General features: G+C 45.4%; 1 pseudogene across 1 annotated transcript in view; it reads right to left on the bottom strand.

The window, feature by feature from the left end:
- Nucleotides 1–8,995: 8,995 nt before the first annotated feature.
- Nucleotides 8,996–13,683, bottom strand: part of LOC137424548 (beta-1,3-N-acetylglucosaminyltransferase manic fringe-like) — a 15,649-nt pseudogene continuing 10,961 nt past the window's right edge. Inside the window, exons 4-7 of the transcript XR_013623006.1 lie at nt 13,483–13,568; nt 13,146–13,310; nt 9,288–9,373; nt 8,996–9,190 (exon numbers count right to left, since the gene is read on the bottom strand). The product of XR_013623006.1 is annotated as a beta-1,3-N-acetylglucosaminyltransferase manic fringe-like (transcript). The remainder of the gene's footprint in view (nt 9,191–9,287; nt 9,374–13,145; nt 13,311–13,482; nt 13,569–13,683) is intronic.

Genomic DNA, 13,683 nt, shown 5'->3' with positions numbered 1-13,683 from the left:
TAATAGGTGGTTTTGCCCCCTTTGGCAGAAACGACCTCAAGTCGGTGTTTCTTATAACTGTTTACCAGTGTCTGACATCGACTGGGAGAAATTTTTGCTCACTCCTCCATGCAGAATTCTCTCAGCTGTGCGATGTTTGAGGGGTTTCTTGCAGGCACAGCTCGTTTCAAATCCCCCCACAACATGAATGAATGATCGTTTTTAAGGCCATTTTCCCCGCTAGAGCGGGGGTTAGCCTTGCGGGCCCCATGACAATCATGGTTCCCTGTTTGAGGCAATGTTTTTATGGCCGGATGCCCTTCCTGACGCCAACCCTTAGTCGCCTCTTACCATGCGCAGGGATATGGTGTACCTATTCTAAACCGGGGTACACACCAGGATCATTCATCCCAGCAAGCTGGGACTCAATTTGCCGACCTCGGAAGGATGACAGGCTGAGTCAACCCCCCTGGCGTTAATTCAGCGATCGACCGGGATTCGAACCCAGGATCCTAGGATCCCAAGCCGGCACCCTAACCGCTAAGCCAACACCAGGCATGCACAGTTCGTTTCAAATCCCCCCACAACATCTCGATGGGATTTAGATCCGGGCTTTGACTTGGCCATTCCAGAACCCTCCATTTCTTTCTTTTCAGCCATTCCTTGGTGGATTTACTGGTATGTTTATGGTCATTGTCATGTTGCAAGGTCCACCTTTGGTTGAGCTTCAACATTCCAACAGATGGCCTCACATTATCCTCAAGCACCCTCTGGTACAATGAAGAATTCATAGTGGATTCTATGATGGTGAGCTGCCCAGGCCCTGATGCAGCAAAGCTGCCCCAAACCATCATATTTCCACCACCATGCTTTACAGTTGGTATCAGGTTCTTGTGGTCAAATGCTGTCTTTGGTTTTCGCCAAACATGTCTTCTGGTACTGTGGCCAAATAGCTCTACCTTTGACTCATCTGTCCAGAGCACATTGTTCGAGAAGTGCTGGTCTTTGCCTCGGTGTTCATTGGCAAACTTTAGTCTTGCCCTGATGTTCTATATGGACAGCAAAGGTTTCCTCCAGGCACACCTCCCATGTAGATCAAATTTGTGCAGCCTCTTTCTAATGGTAGACTCGTGCACTTTGACATCAACAGTGGCAAGAGCTACCTGTAGGTCCCGTGATGACATTCTGGGGTTCTTCGAGACTTCATTCAGCATCTTGCGGTCTGCTCTCGGGCTGAACTTGCTGGGGTGGCCTGGCCTGAACAAGTTGGCAGTTGTTTGGAATCTTCTCCACTTGTAGATGATCTTCCGGACAGTCGAACGATTGATTTCAAATCGTTTGGAGATCTTTTTAAATCCCTTCCCAGACCCGTAGGCATCTATAACCTTCTTTCTGAAGGCCTCAGAGAGCTCTTTTGATCTAGGCATGGTGACGCTGCACACTTCAACAACAAAGAGCAAACCAAACTAAACGTCTGAGGTTTAAATAAGACAGGTTCCTCCAAGGTCCTCTCTCACGATGTTCTAATCATTTGCACCTGAGCTGGTGCACCTCATTCTAATTTTAGGTATTTGAAGTAGTAATAAATGTAGGGGTGTATTTACTTTTTCCACATGTGAAATTTGCATTTATGTTTATTTAAATTATACAATGGACTACAAAATGTAAATGTTTCATGATATTTGTTATATTATATCACCTTTATCTGTCAATATTGTTTTCCCAGTAAGTATTTTCCCAATATTGTTTCAAAACTGCTTATAACGTTTCCCAGTGTGTACCCTGGATTAGAATAGGTACACCATATCCCTGCGTATCGTAAGAGACGACGAAGAGGGTTGGCGTCAGGAAGGGCATCCGGCCATAAAAACATTGCCTCAAAAAGAGAACCATGACAATTACAACTACAGATGGGCAGGGTACAGCCCGAAGTGGAGATCGGTTTCTGAGGTTTGGGACATCGAATGTAGGGACAATGACAGGGAGATCAGGAGAAGTGGTGGAAGTATTGGTCAGAAGAAGAGTGGACATATGTTGTGTGCAAGAGACGAGATGGAAGGGAAGAGGTGTGAGAATGGTGAAGGGTAGGCAGGGACAGAAATACAAGTTTGTGTGGCAAGGTGCCTGGAGGGCGTGAATGGTGTTGGTGTCCTGTTTTCTGAGGAGTTTGTCGACAGTGTGGTGAGTGTGACTAGAGTGAGTGATAAGTTGATGATGGTGAAAATGATGATTGGAAAGCTCTTGGTGAACGTCATCTCGGGATATGCTCCGCAGGTTGGTCGGAGCGATGAAGAGAAGGACAAGTTCTGGTGTGCGATAGAGAAGCTGATGGAAAACGTGAAAGATGAGGAAGTTGTTGTGGTAGGAGGAGACCTAAATGGACATGTGGGAAGGAGTATGGATGGTTTTGAGGGAGTTCATGGGGGTTCGGATATGGTGTGAGAAATGGAAAAGGTGAAAGGATTTTGGAGTTTGCTGATGGAGCTGATTTGTTGATTTGTAATACTAAGTTCCAGAAAGAGGGTAATAAGCTTGTTACATACACGTCAGGTGGGTCGACGACAACCGTTGACTACCTGATGGTGCGTACGCGAGATAGAGGGCACCTCCGGGACACAAAGGTGATCCCGGAGGAGGAGGCTGTTTCACAGCACCACTTGGTTGTCTGCGACATAAGGGTGAAAGGTGCGAGGAGAGCTCGGCGGATGAAGTACCAACCGAGAATGAAAGTGTGGAGGTTGAAAGAGGTGACGGAAAGGGAGGCATTAAAAGAGAGGCTGAGTAGGGTCGAGGATGATGTGGTTGAGCTTGAAAGTGGTTGGATGTCAATGAAAGCTAGTCTGTTGGGAGCCATTGGTGAGGTATGTGGATGGACAAAAGGACCACCGAGGCAATCGGAAACATGGTGGTGGGATGATGAAGTTGGAAAGAGGATTGACGAGAAGAGGAAGAAGTTCAAGGAGTGGCAGAAGGCGAAGGGTACGGGAGCAGAAACAGCAGTGCATGAAGGTTATAAGGCAGCCAAGAAGGCTGCAAAGAAAGAGGTAGCAAAGGCGCAGGAGGCATGTAGGAAAATGTTCGGAGAACGCTTGGATTCGGAAGAGGGTCAGAGAGCAGTATTCAGGATTGCAAAGCAGATAGCGAAGGAGAGGTGTGATGTGATGGGGGTGAGTTGCTTGAAGGATGAAGTGGGACAAATCTTTGTGGACCCAGATGGAATTAAAGGAAGATGGAAAAGATATAAGGAAATGCTGTTGAATACAGAGAATGAATTGGATGGCAACATAGAGAGTAACCCAGTTTTAGGACCGGCAGAGAAGATAACTGAGAAGGAAGTTGAGGAAGCGATAAAAGCAATGAAGAGTAGAAAAGCGGGAGGGCCGATGGGAGTTGTGGGAGATATGTTGAAGGCAGCAGGAAGTTGGGGTGTGAAGAGAATGACAGAGATCTGCAATCTGGCGGTGAAAGAAGGCCGCATTCCAGTGGCTCGGGACCTGAGTACCCTCGTCCCTCTATACAAGGGGAAAGGTGACCCTCTGGAGTGTGGCTCGTACCGAGCGATAATGTTATTGGAGCATGGAATGAAGGTATTGGAAAGGGTGTTGGAGAGGAGGATAAGGAACAAAGTGAAGATCGACGAAATGCAGTTTGGATTTATGCCAGGAAGAGGAACGACAGACACACTTTTTATTGTGAGGCAGTTGCAGGAGAAGTACATGGAGAAGAGGAAGAAGTTGTTTCTTGGGTTTGTTGATCTGGAGAAAGCATTCGATAGGGTTCCATGCAAAGTATTGACATGGGCAATGAGGAAGTTAGGAGTGGAGGAATGGTTGATCAGAGTAGTGATGGCAATGTACAAAAGGGCGCGCACAGCTGTAAGGACGAAGGACGGGAACATTGGTGAGTTTGAGGTGAAGGTGGGAGTGCGTCAGGGGTCGGTACTAAGTCCACTACTATTTGTAGCTGTGATGGAGGTGCTGGCTCAGAACGTAAAGGAGGGTTTACCGTGGGAATTGTATGCAGATGATCTGGTGTTGATTGCGGAAAGTATAGATGGACTGAAGGAAAAGATGAACAAGTGGAAGGAATGTATGGAGACAAAAGGTCTGAAGGTGAATATCGGAAAGACAAAGGTGATGGCAAGTGGTAAAGCATGTGGTGAGGTGGAAATAACTGGGAATTGGCCCTGTGCTGTGTGCAGGAAGGGTGTCGGAGTGAACTCCATTCAATGTACAATGTGCGCTGAGTGGGTTCATCAAAAATGTAATGGTCTGAGAGGGCCATTAACCAGTGTGGCAGCTACATTCAAATGTAAGGTGTGCACAGAGGGAGCAGCAGATGGAGGAAATGTTGAGTTGGATCTTGGAGACGGCATGAAGCTGGAAGGTGTGAAAACATTTTGCTACCTCGGAGACATGCTGAATGGAGAAGGTGGATCAGACTCGGCAACGGTTGCTCGAGTGAGATGTGCATGGAAGAAGTTTCGGGAACTGAGTGGCGTGCTGATGAGGAGGGGAGTGTCGTTGAAGCTGAAGGGAAAGGTGTATGCTGCATGTGTGAGAAGTGTTATGATTTATGGGAGCGAGACATGGGTGATGAACGTCGAGCAGCAACGAAGGTTGGAAAGGGTGGAAATGCGAATGGTTCGATGGATGTGCGGAGTATCGTTGAGAGAGAGGAAGACAAATGATGAATTGCGAAAAATGATGGGAATAGAGCCTGTGATTGATGCTGTGAAGAGGAACAGGTTGAGATGGTTTGGGCATGTGTTGAGGAAGGATGAAAGTGACTGGTTGAGAAGAGTGATGGAAATGAATGTAGAAGGAAGTAGAGGACGGGGAAGACCGAGAAAGACTTGGCTAAAGATGGTGGAAGAAGAAATGCGGGCAAGGGGGTTAACAAGGAGAGATGCAGAAAATAGGGCAAAATGGAGAAGATTGTCATGGGGACCGGACCGCAAGGCTAACCCCCGCTCTCGCAGGGAAAATGGCCTTAAAATGCATGTTGTTGTTGTTGTATCTATCAATATTGTTGAAATGAAGATCAAATAGCTGTATGTTGAAATATGTTGAAAAAGTCAAAACTTTACATGGGGTGTACTTACTTTTTCACGTGACTGTATAATTATCATGATATTTTAAAAGTTGCCAGATGACTTACAGTCAAGGCCAAAAATATTGGCACCCTTTCACTTTTTTCAAATAATGCACCATTCTTTCAAGAAAATTGTTGAAATTAAAAAATATTTTGGTATCCACATATGTATTTCTTTGGTTTGCATTGGAACAAAACAAGAAAAGCTGTAAAAATTACTAAAGCTTAGCTTATTCCACACAGAAATCCTAAAATGGCCCGGACAATATTATTGGCACCTTTTAGAAGTTGTTAGAAATAATTAGATTTCGAGCAGGTGATTCTCCATTACTTTGGAATTGAACTCACCTGTGGTGAGTTGCAGGTGCTTGCAATATAAAAATCACTCATTCTTTCAGTTTGAATAGAGAAAAGGAGTCATTCTGTGGTTTTGTGGCACTGTGTGTACCTCAATGAGTATGGAGAAAAGAAAAGAAAACCAGAGAATTGTCTGAGGAGGTCAGACACAAGATTGTAGCCAAGCATGGACAATCTCAAGGCTAGAAGTCCATCTCCAGAGACCTTGATGTTCCTTTGTCCACCGTATGCAATGTTATCTGGAAGTTTAAGGCCCATGGCACTGTAGCCAACCTCCCTGGACGTGGCCGCAAGAGAAAACTTGATCGAATATTGCAGCGAAGGATTGTTCGAATGGTGGAGAAAGCACCTCGATCAACTGCCAAACAGATGCAAGCTGACCTTCAGACACAAGGTACGTCAGTTTCAACTCGCACCATCCGTCGCCAACTCAATGAAAGGGGGTTGTATGGTAGGAGACCCAGGAGGACCCCACTGCAGAGAAAGCCTGACTGGAGTTTGCCAAAACACACCTGAACAAGCCAAAACCAAGCATGACCAATCTCAAGGCTACAAGTCCATCTCCAGAGACCTTGATGTTCCTGTGTCCCCCCGTGTCAGAAAGCTGGGTCTTCGTCGAAGGTCATGGGTTTTACAGCAGCACAATGACCCCAAACACACTTCAAAAAGCACCCAGGAATGGTTCAAGACAAAACGCTGGACTGTTCTGAAGTGGTCAGCAATGAGTCCAGATCTAAATCCCATTGAACTCCAGTGGGGAGATCTGACAACAGCAGTTGGGAGAAGGCACCCTTCAAATCTGGGAGAACTGGAGCAGTTTGCAAAAGAAGAGTGGGCCAAACTGCCAGTAGATAGGTGTAGGAGGCTCATTCATGGCTATAGGAAGCGCTTGACTGCAGTTATTTTGTCCAAAGACTGCTACCAAATATTAAGTCGAGGGTGTCAATAATTTTGTCAATGCCATTTCTTTTTATTTTCTGATTTAAAAGGATATATTAAGTTCTGAATCAAAAACAAAGGTTCTGTAATATTAATAGTGAAATAAAGAATTGTGGAAACCAAATACTTTTGTCAATTTCAACTTATTTTTAGAGAAAATTGTGAGTTATTTGAAAAAAGTGTAAGTGTGCCAATATTGTTTAGCCGTGACTGTATGACAAAACTCGGTGACAAAACACGACTGTATGACAAAACTCGGTGGATGAGTCGGTTCAGTGACAAGAACAAGCCGATTCGATTTTGGTTCAAGTCTGGATCCAGATCTGGCCTATCAGTCGTAAAGAAAACGTAAACCGTTCAGCCTGGAGGAGGGAGGTATGCGCTCTTCCAAGTACTTTTTCTTTTGCAGTTTTAGTTTTGCGGTTGAATTGTCCCCGTAATCGTAGTGAAAATTAAATATCCGTAAAGTTTTATTGATTCACAGTTATATTTAAAATATTTGACCGATATATTTAACCGATAAATTGTCTCATGTGATGTCTTCCACGAATTGATGCAGTATCTTTCCCCTTGTTTTTGTAGTAGAGTCTACAACAACAAAAGGAGACGGCATGGGACACAGCAGCTCTCTCTTGGATCCATATCCATTTTTTTATTGCAACAAAAACATTTTTCATCGCTGCAATGGCTTTTATTACTATAAAAACAGCTCTAAGTGTAAGGGAAAGTGTGCGTGACATGCAGAGAATGGTAGAAGAATTATCAGAGGAGATGAGAAGGGGGAGGCGGGAGATGGGGAGGAGGTGGGCGGAGTGTGAGGGAGGATGAAATGGAGGGAGGTGGGGAGAGAGAGGAGGAGAGGGGGATGAGGGGATGGAAGGAAGCAGGGGGAAGGGGAGGAGGAGAGGGGGATGAGGGGGAAGGGGAAGAATAATTAAGAGAAGGAAAAGGAGAAGACACGAAGAAAGACGACAAATATCTACCACTTTACTTGAGAGCCTGCACCAGATAATGAAGGTAATAAAAATTTGTACTTTTCCAAAGGCCTACAAGTGCAAGCTTTTCGGTATCAAGTTAGTCCTGAGTGAAAATTGTTGTTTTTATAATCAAAGCTATTACTTTCTGTGCTGTTATCATTGGTCATTCTGGACTAGCAGGATAGCCTACAGGTATGCACTCGCCTCTGAGCTGTCTACTCTGGATTTGAATCTTGACCCAGCTGTCGTCCTGGTGTTCCGCATGCACGGTGGCACCGTGTCCACCGCCCCTCCTCAGATGGACGTTAATCCTGGTGTCCTGTCTGCCAGCATTAGTTAGGGGACATTAAATACCCCATGGTGGTCTTCACGAAGAGTAGACGAGTTATTATTATTATTATTATAGGTGAGAATAAGAGTAGCTGGCACCCTGAACAAATTACAAATTCCTACCCTAATCTAGCGGGGCAACTGCATCAGGAGCTCGGCTGCACTCCCAGCAATAACATAAACCTGCAGTCTAACGCTGCATAAAAAAATAATATCATATAAATGCACACGTGCTCCACAAACATCACCGAGTCTTGTCTGCAAATTTGCCACAATATGTTACTTGCTGCAAAGTAGTCATCTGTTCCTTCAACTTCTCGATAGCAATCCTCATGTGTGCCATTTTGATAAATTTCCGACAGACAAACTGCCCTCCATCTCCACCATCTCGATATGGTCCACATCAAGCATCACACCGTTTATAACCTTCTTCCCTGATCGACTCCATAACACTTGATGCTTTCCAAAATTCCCTTAAAGCTTCACATGTGTGTTTCTAGGAAAAGTGGCATCAAACATGTACAAAGTTAAAATCTGCCTTATGTAAATACTTTAAACATCAGAACGTACATCTTTCATTGGAAAAAGTTTACTCTTTAACCAAACTTCAATATATTACTTAAATTGCGCAACTGCAATTAAATAAAGTACTTTTCTTTAAAATTACACTGTAATTATAATTACAGTATAGCTTCTGTTTAAGCCAATATATATATACTATATATTTTGGCTTCTGTCATCATTTGGTGCTAAAGACAAAGCCTCATTTGGGCTTATTTGTCAAAGCGACTTAATTTCTGTGGCCTAATACCGGCCACTTTAACCCCGCCCCCTGCCCCTCCACTTTCTTTCACTCCTCCCCCTGCTCCTCCCCTTTCTTTCACCCCCTCACTAACCCTCAAAATGGGCTCTCAGATTTGCACCGTTTTTGATTAACAGCACACATTTCTAGTGCAAAGTACAGGCAAATATCACCAATATTATTTTTCACCACAGTCTCAGTGCCGTTTCGACAAAGATTCTGAGGAAGATCGCACCGCAGCGGTAAAACTCCTCTCGGCCGATTGACGTTTGAAGAACTAACTTACCGACTAGCTACGCCGTACCCGTAAGAATATGAACGTGTTGTGCTTCTCTCCTTTTCTAGTGACCATGACAGGGCTGTACCCAAATTCTAACTGTCTATCCTATGCATCCGTAAACATATACATAAGTGCCGCCATCAGGGGGGAAAAACTGTGCAATAAAACTGCACATTTACAAGCAATTAATACATAATGGCTTCCTTGAGCCACTGTGCTTGTCCTGCTACTCCTGACTGTCGGATGCCGACATTGCCGTGGAGGCAACAGGACCTGCTACAGGTAGCCAGGAAACGTAAACTCGGCTTCCCGTTGGCCGTCAGATGCTGACTTTGCCTCGGGAAAGGGTCTGGAGGTTTGTAGAAACTTCACAACTTGACGGGGCTGCACCAGGACGTGTCAGGATGCAGGACACAGTGCATGGTGCGAAACCTGCAATGGGAATGGCGGTTGTGTTCAGTGCCAATCTGCAACATGATGCTTACATTTATTCGAACCATATCTTTGTGCTTACTGCATCATTACACACCGAGTTGGATCTTCCTCTGCCGAGAATCCTCCCTCTGTGCTCACGACATTCTTTCTTCCATCAAATGTCCCGTAGCTCAGGGTCACCTGTCACAAAACACTTGGATCAGTTTGGTGCCTCTGGGTAATTCTCTGGTGGAATGTTCGAGAGAGGTATTTCTCTATCTACCTGCCATAGACATGTATTAGTTTTTTGCTTGCGGCCCGAGAGCCTCCCGTATTTTATGTCGCAATACTATTTGACATCATCATGCAACCATGTAACCTCTAAGATGTAACGTAGTGCTGCGGTTTTGAGATTGGCACATTGAAGGCATTAAAGGTTAAAGGGTTGCCCCCCATAGTTAGTCACACGAGCAACATATAGGCCCATTTGTAGTATAGTTATGTCTTAGTATGTGTAAGAATAGGCCATTTCTCCTCTTAGTGCCTGCGTTGTGTAAAGACAGGAGAGTAGGCCCCATTCATTTTGTTCCCACCTCCAATTCTACCTCTATGGGCGTAATCCAGCCCGCGCCCCATTCGGCTGACCACTAGTCAAGTAACACGAGGTAGGCCTAAAAAGGTGGGGGGCGGCGTTGAGGTCGGGGAGCGGCGAGGCGATGACGGTAAGAGCCACCAGCCAATCAGAGCTCGAGCGGCATGGCGTGAGAGGGCGTGGTGAAGCGCGTCTGGTGAGTTCCAGAGGGTTCGCGGGGCGGGTCTATAAAAGCCCATGCGAAAAGCCCTCAAGAGGACTTGAACGGCGGTGGCGAAAGGAAAGGACTTGAAGGACTTGTACCAGTGGTGAGATGACTAGCGTGGGAACACTTGATTGAGAAGGACTTGTTGGGAAGGACTTACTTGCAAAGGACAAGTGCGGGAACACTTGATTGAGAAGGACTCGCAAGTGGAGAGCGTTAAAGGACTTGGTCGAAGGACTAGCGTGGGAACACTTGACTGTGAAGGACTTGTTGGGAGGGACCTGCTCGTAAAGGACTTGCAGAGGATATGCGCGTTGTTTGAGGACTTGCGCAGAGAGAGAGAAGAAGAGGCGTTGAACTGTACAAAGTACGCGGGCGCAGCCAGACCCGCCGGTAACGCATATAGCGCATTCCCAGCCACGCGAGTAAGCGTGGCCATAGCCACAAATGAATAACCGCCAGTCGCGCCAAAGTCTGCTCCCTACCATTCGCCCCGTGATAACCTGCTCCGTTCAGACGACACGCGGCGAGCTCCTACCTTCTCCTCCTTCCATCTACACGGGACGTGCCGGGGACCGGAGAGAGGGCTGCATGGGAGCCATCCCTGGACGCGCTGAACACCGTCCTGCCAATCCCCGTGTGGGTGTGTGGGTGAGACGGGCCCGTGTCCTTGGGATTAAGAATAAGACTGTATAAGCTGCCCTGTGTCACTTCGTCCTGGCTGTAAATACGTGCATAAGAATTAAACATATTTGTTCTTCCTTTCCTTTCTAATTTGATCGCCTTTGTGATTTCTCCATTGACTAAGCGTGGTACGAATAAGAACCACTTGAATCGGGGTCTAGTAATTAATAATAGCACGAATCACGTGTACGCAACCGCTCGGCATATCACCAACACACGTGGTTGGTGCGGGGCTTATTTCCTCGCTTCCAGGGCAGCGCGAGTACTTAGGTAACAGCGCACTTGGTCCTGAAACCCTATTTCACGCTGTCCGGAAGGGACGTGATAGGTCCCTGGTCGCGCCAGGTCAGTCAAAGACAAGGGGACTAATCCCCCCTTGGTAAGGGGAGAAGGCCGGCGGCAGATCCACAACAGTATTATAAAGGTGCTTTCGAATGTACACTTAATGGATTCCTTTGCTATTCCAATCCGATGTACCATACTCCTGTGTTAGATAGCGTTAGTTCGGCTGAAGCAATTTGTGGTTTAACATCCCTCTCCGAGCAGTAGATCTGGCAGGAATTTCGAATTTGTCCAGGGTGACGGAGATAGATCACCTACTTTTCGCGAAAGACACCGTGGGGTCTTTAACTATTGCTCCAAGGGACGCCAGTTTAACGTCCATCCAAGGGACGGCACACAAATTGATGAATCGCCCGCCTGTGAAACACCAGGATGACCGTTTAAAGCTGGGTCTGGATTCTAACCCAGGCTAAACAACATAAAGGCGAGTGTACATACTTCTAGGCCATCCGGTCAGCCCTTTCTTGTTAATAACAAGGGTTAAGTGCATGTTCAGCTAAAAATCAGGAGGTTAAAGGATTCTCTTATGAAGGACATGCCCAAGCCAACATGGTTTTCCTTTTTGGTGTCTTACAGTTGAAACAACAGGCGTCGAAATTTAAAGTGAGATTTTCAATTCTCCAATATCACACTGAAGGTCAGTCGTAAAATGAGTTTTTGCCCCGTGCGAGGGAAGAACAAAGCAGGGTTAAGCAATTGGATCACGCTGGTCTGTCTGTCTACAAACATTGGTCTGTGATCGAGGAACATCTTTATTTCAATTGAATGTTTGATTTTGAATACCGTAGAACACGAAGCGGAATGAACCTGCAAGTTAGCAGTACGAGTTCTGAATTTGACAAGTTGTATGGAATCCCATCCCGATTGCGCATGCGCAGAGACAAGTAAAGGTTTTTATTTATTTATTACTTGCCGGAAAATATTTCGGCAAGTATGTTGGTTGGTTGGTTTGTCTGTCTGTCTGTTTGTCTGTCTGTTTGTGTGCAGTACTACGTCTACATCGTTGCACATAGCATCGCCATACTTTACACACATATTTGTCTTGCCCTGGAATAGACTGTGCCCAATTTTTAACTCTCTAGGCCCAAGGCCTCCATTATGACATCATAATTCGACAAGTACAAAACTTCATCCAATCAAGATGCAATTTCTTGAGCGCCACGTCGGCATAAACTGGCGGAGAAAAAAATATATTGATGACGTCATCGGTCACGTGGTTCGGCCACCATCTTGGAAAAACCGAAAAGCTTTGCACCTCTATATCTCCGAAAGTGCTGAATCGAAAAAATTGTGACATGGCTCATTGTAAAGAACTCTCCATGGGGAATACAATATGTTAATGATGATGTCATAGGTGCCTCCATTATGACATCATAATTCGACAAGTAAAAAACTTCATCCGATCAAGATGAAATTTCTTGAGCATAATCTAGGAATAAATTAGTTTAGAAAACAAATAATGATGATCGGTCACGTGGTTCGGCCGCCATATTGGAAAAACCGAAAAACCTGATCCAAAATGGCCGATAAAAAAGTACATTCTGGCAAGTCCTCGGTCTCTGACCGATTTTTCATTTCTTTATTACTCTGCCTGGCAGTCAAACCAAATTGAAAATCATTCCAAACAGGAAACCTGTTGTTTTTAGGGACATTCTAAAGGACACAAACAACAGGCATTAATAACCATTTAATGTGTTAATTAAGGTGGCGTAAAAAAAAAAGTTTTTACGCCGACTCACCCAATCAAATTTGCCCTGTATTCAGTGTTGGGGATATCGATATTGAAACAAAATCGTGAGTCATAGGAAGTATAGATCATTCTCGGGAACGCAAAGCAAGAGTTGAAAAGACACTTCCCATGTCCTTTTTCCCTAGACTGTGTGGGGTAAGGTGTTCTATAGCTCTCGAGATTTATGATAAATTTGAGGTTGGTCTGTTTGCCCTTTCCACCTGACTACATATCTCATGACTCCAGGTTTGCACCCCATATACCTGGTGTTTTGTTCATGGACTATTGTCCTAAAAATTAATATACTGTACACTGATATTGTCTCATGTCCTTGTCCTATTTCTTATATGTACAAGTTTGTAAATTTTATTATTTCAAGCAACATGAGCTATTTACATTCCTGCAATTACCAAAGAGTTACCTGATGGGGGAGAAGGTGAGCAGGAATCTGTGCCAGGTTTTCGAGATGCGAGTGGAACAAAGAAGATCGAGACAGCGGAACACCGAGCAACGCCTGCGCAATGTAACCACGGTGCAGTCATCGGGGAGACGGAGACGTGCTGCGGTCTGCACAAAAGCCCCGCCACTAGAAAATGGAAACCGGGAGTGAAGTGGGGGGTTCATCGCAAAGAAGAACAAAGGCCAAGCATATCAATTTTACTCTGCATGGAGGGGAAGAAATGGTGTACAAAGCAGTTGGGAACAGTCGCACTAACAGCTGCCACTGGGTACTGAGAATGTGTGGGACAAATCTTTACCTGACCCAGGGTTTCATCCGTACTGCCAGCTCATGGTTTATGCAGAAGCCAGCACCACCGGTAGCAAACCAGAAGCGCACTGGAAGCTGTGCACAGAATGGAGTGTGACAAACACACACACACACACACACACACACACACCTCTACCAATGTAACATAATAGTACAAAGCAAGTTTTTGTATTTATAAAACTTCTTCAGG

Source organism: Myxine glutinosa, chromosome 4, assembly GCF_964187855.1.
Source record: "Myxine glutinosa chromosome 4, kmMyxGlut1.1, whole genome shotgun sequence".
Classification (NCBI taxonomy): Eukaryota; Metazoa; Chordata; class Myxini; order Myxiniformes; family Myxinidae; genus Myxine; species Myxine glutinosa.
The sequence above is the reverse complement of the archived record's forward strand: the minus strand, read 5'-3'. Positions and strand labels throughout refer to the sequence as shown.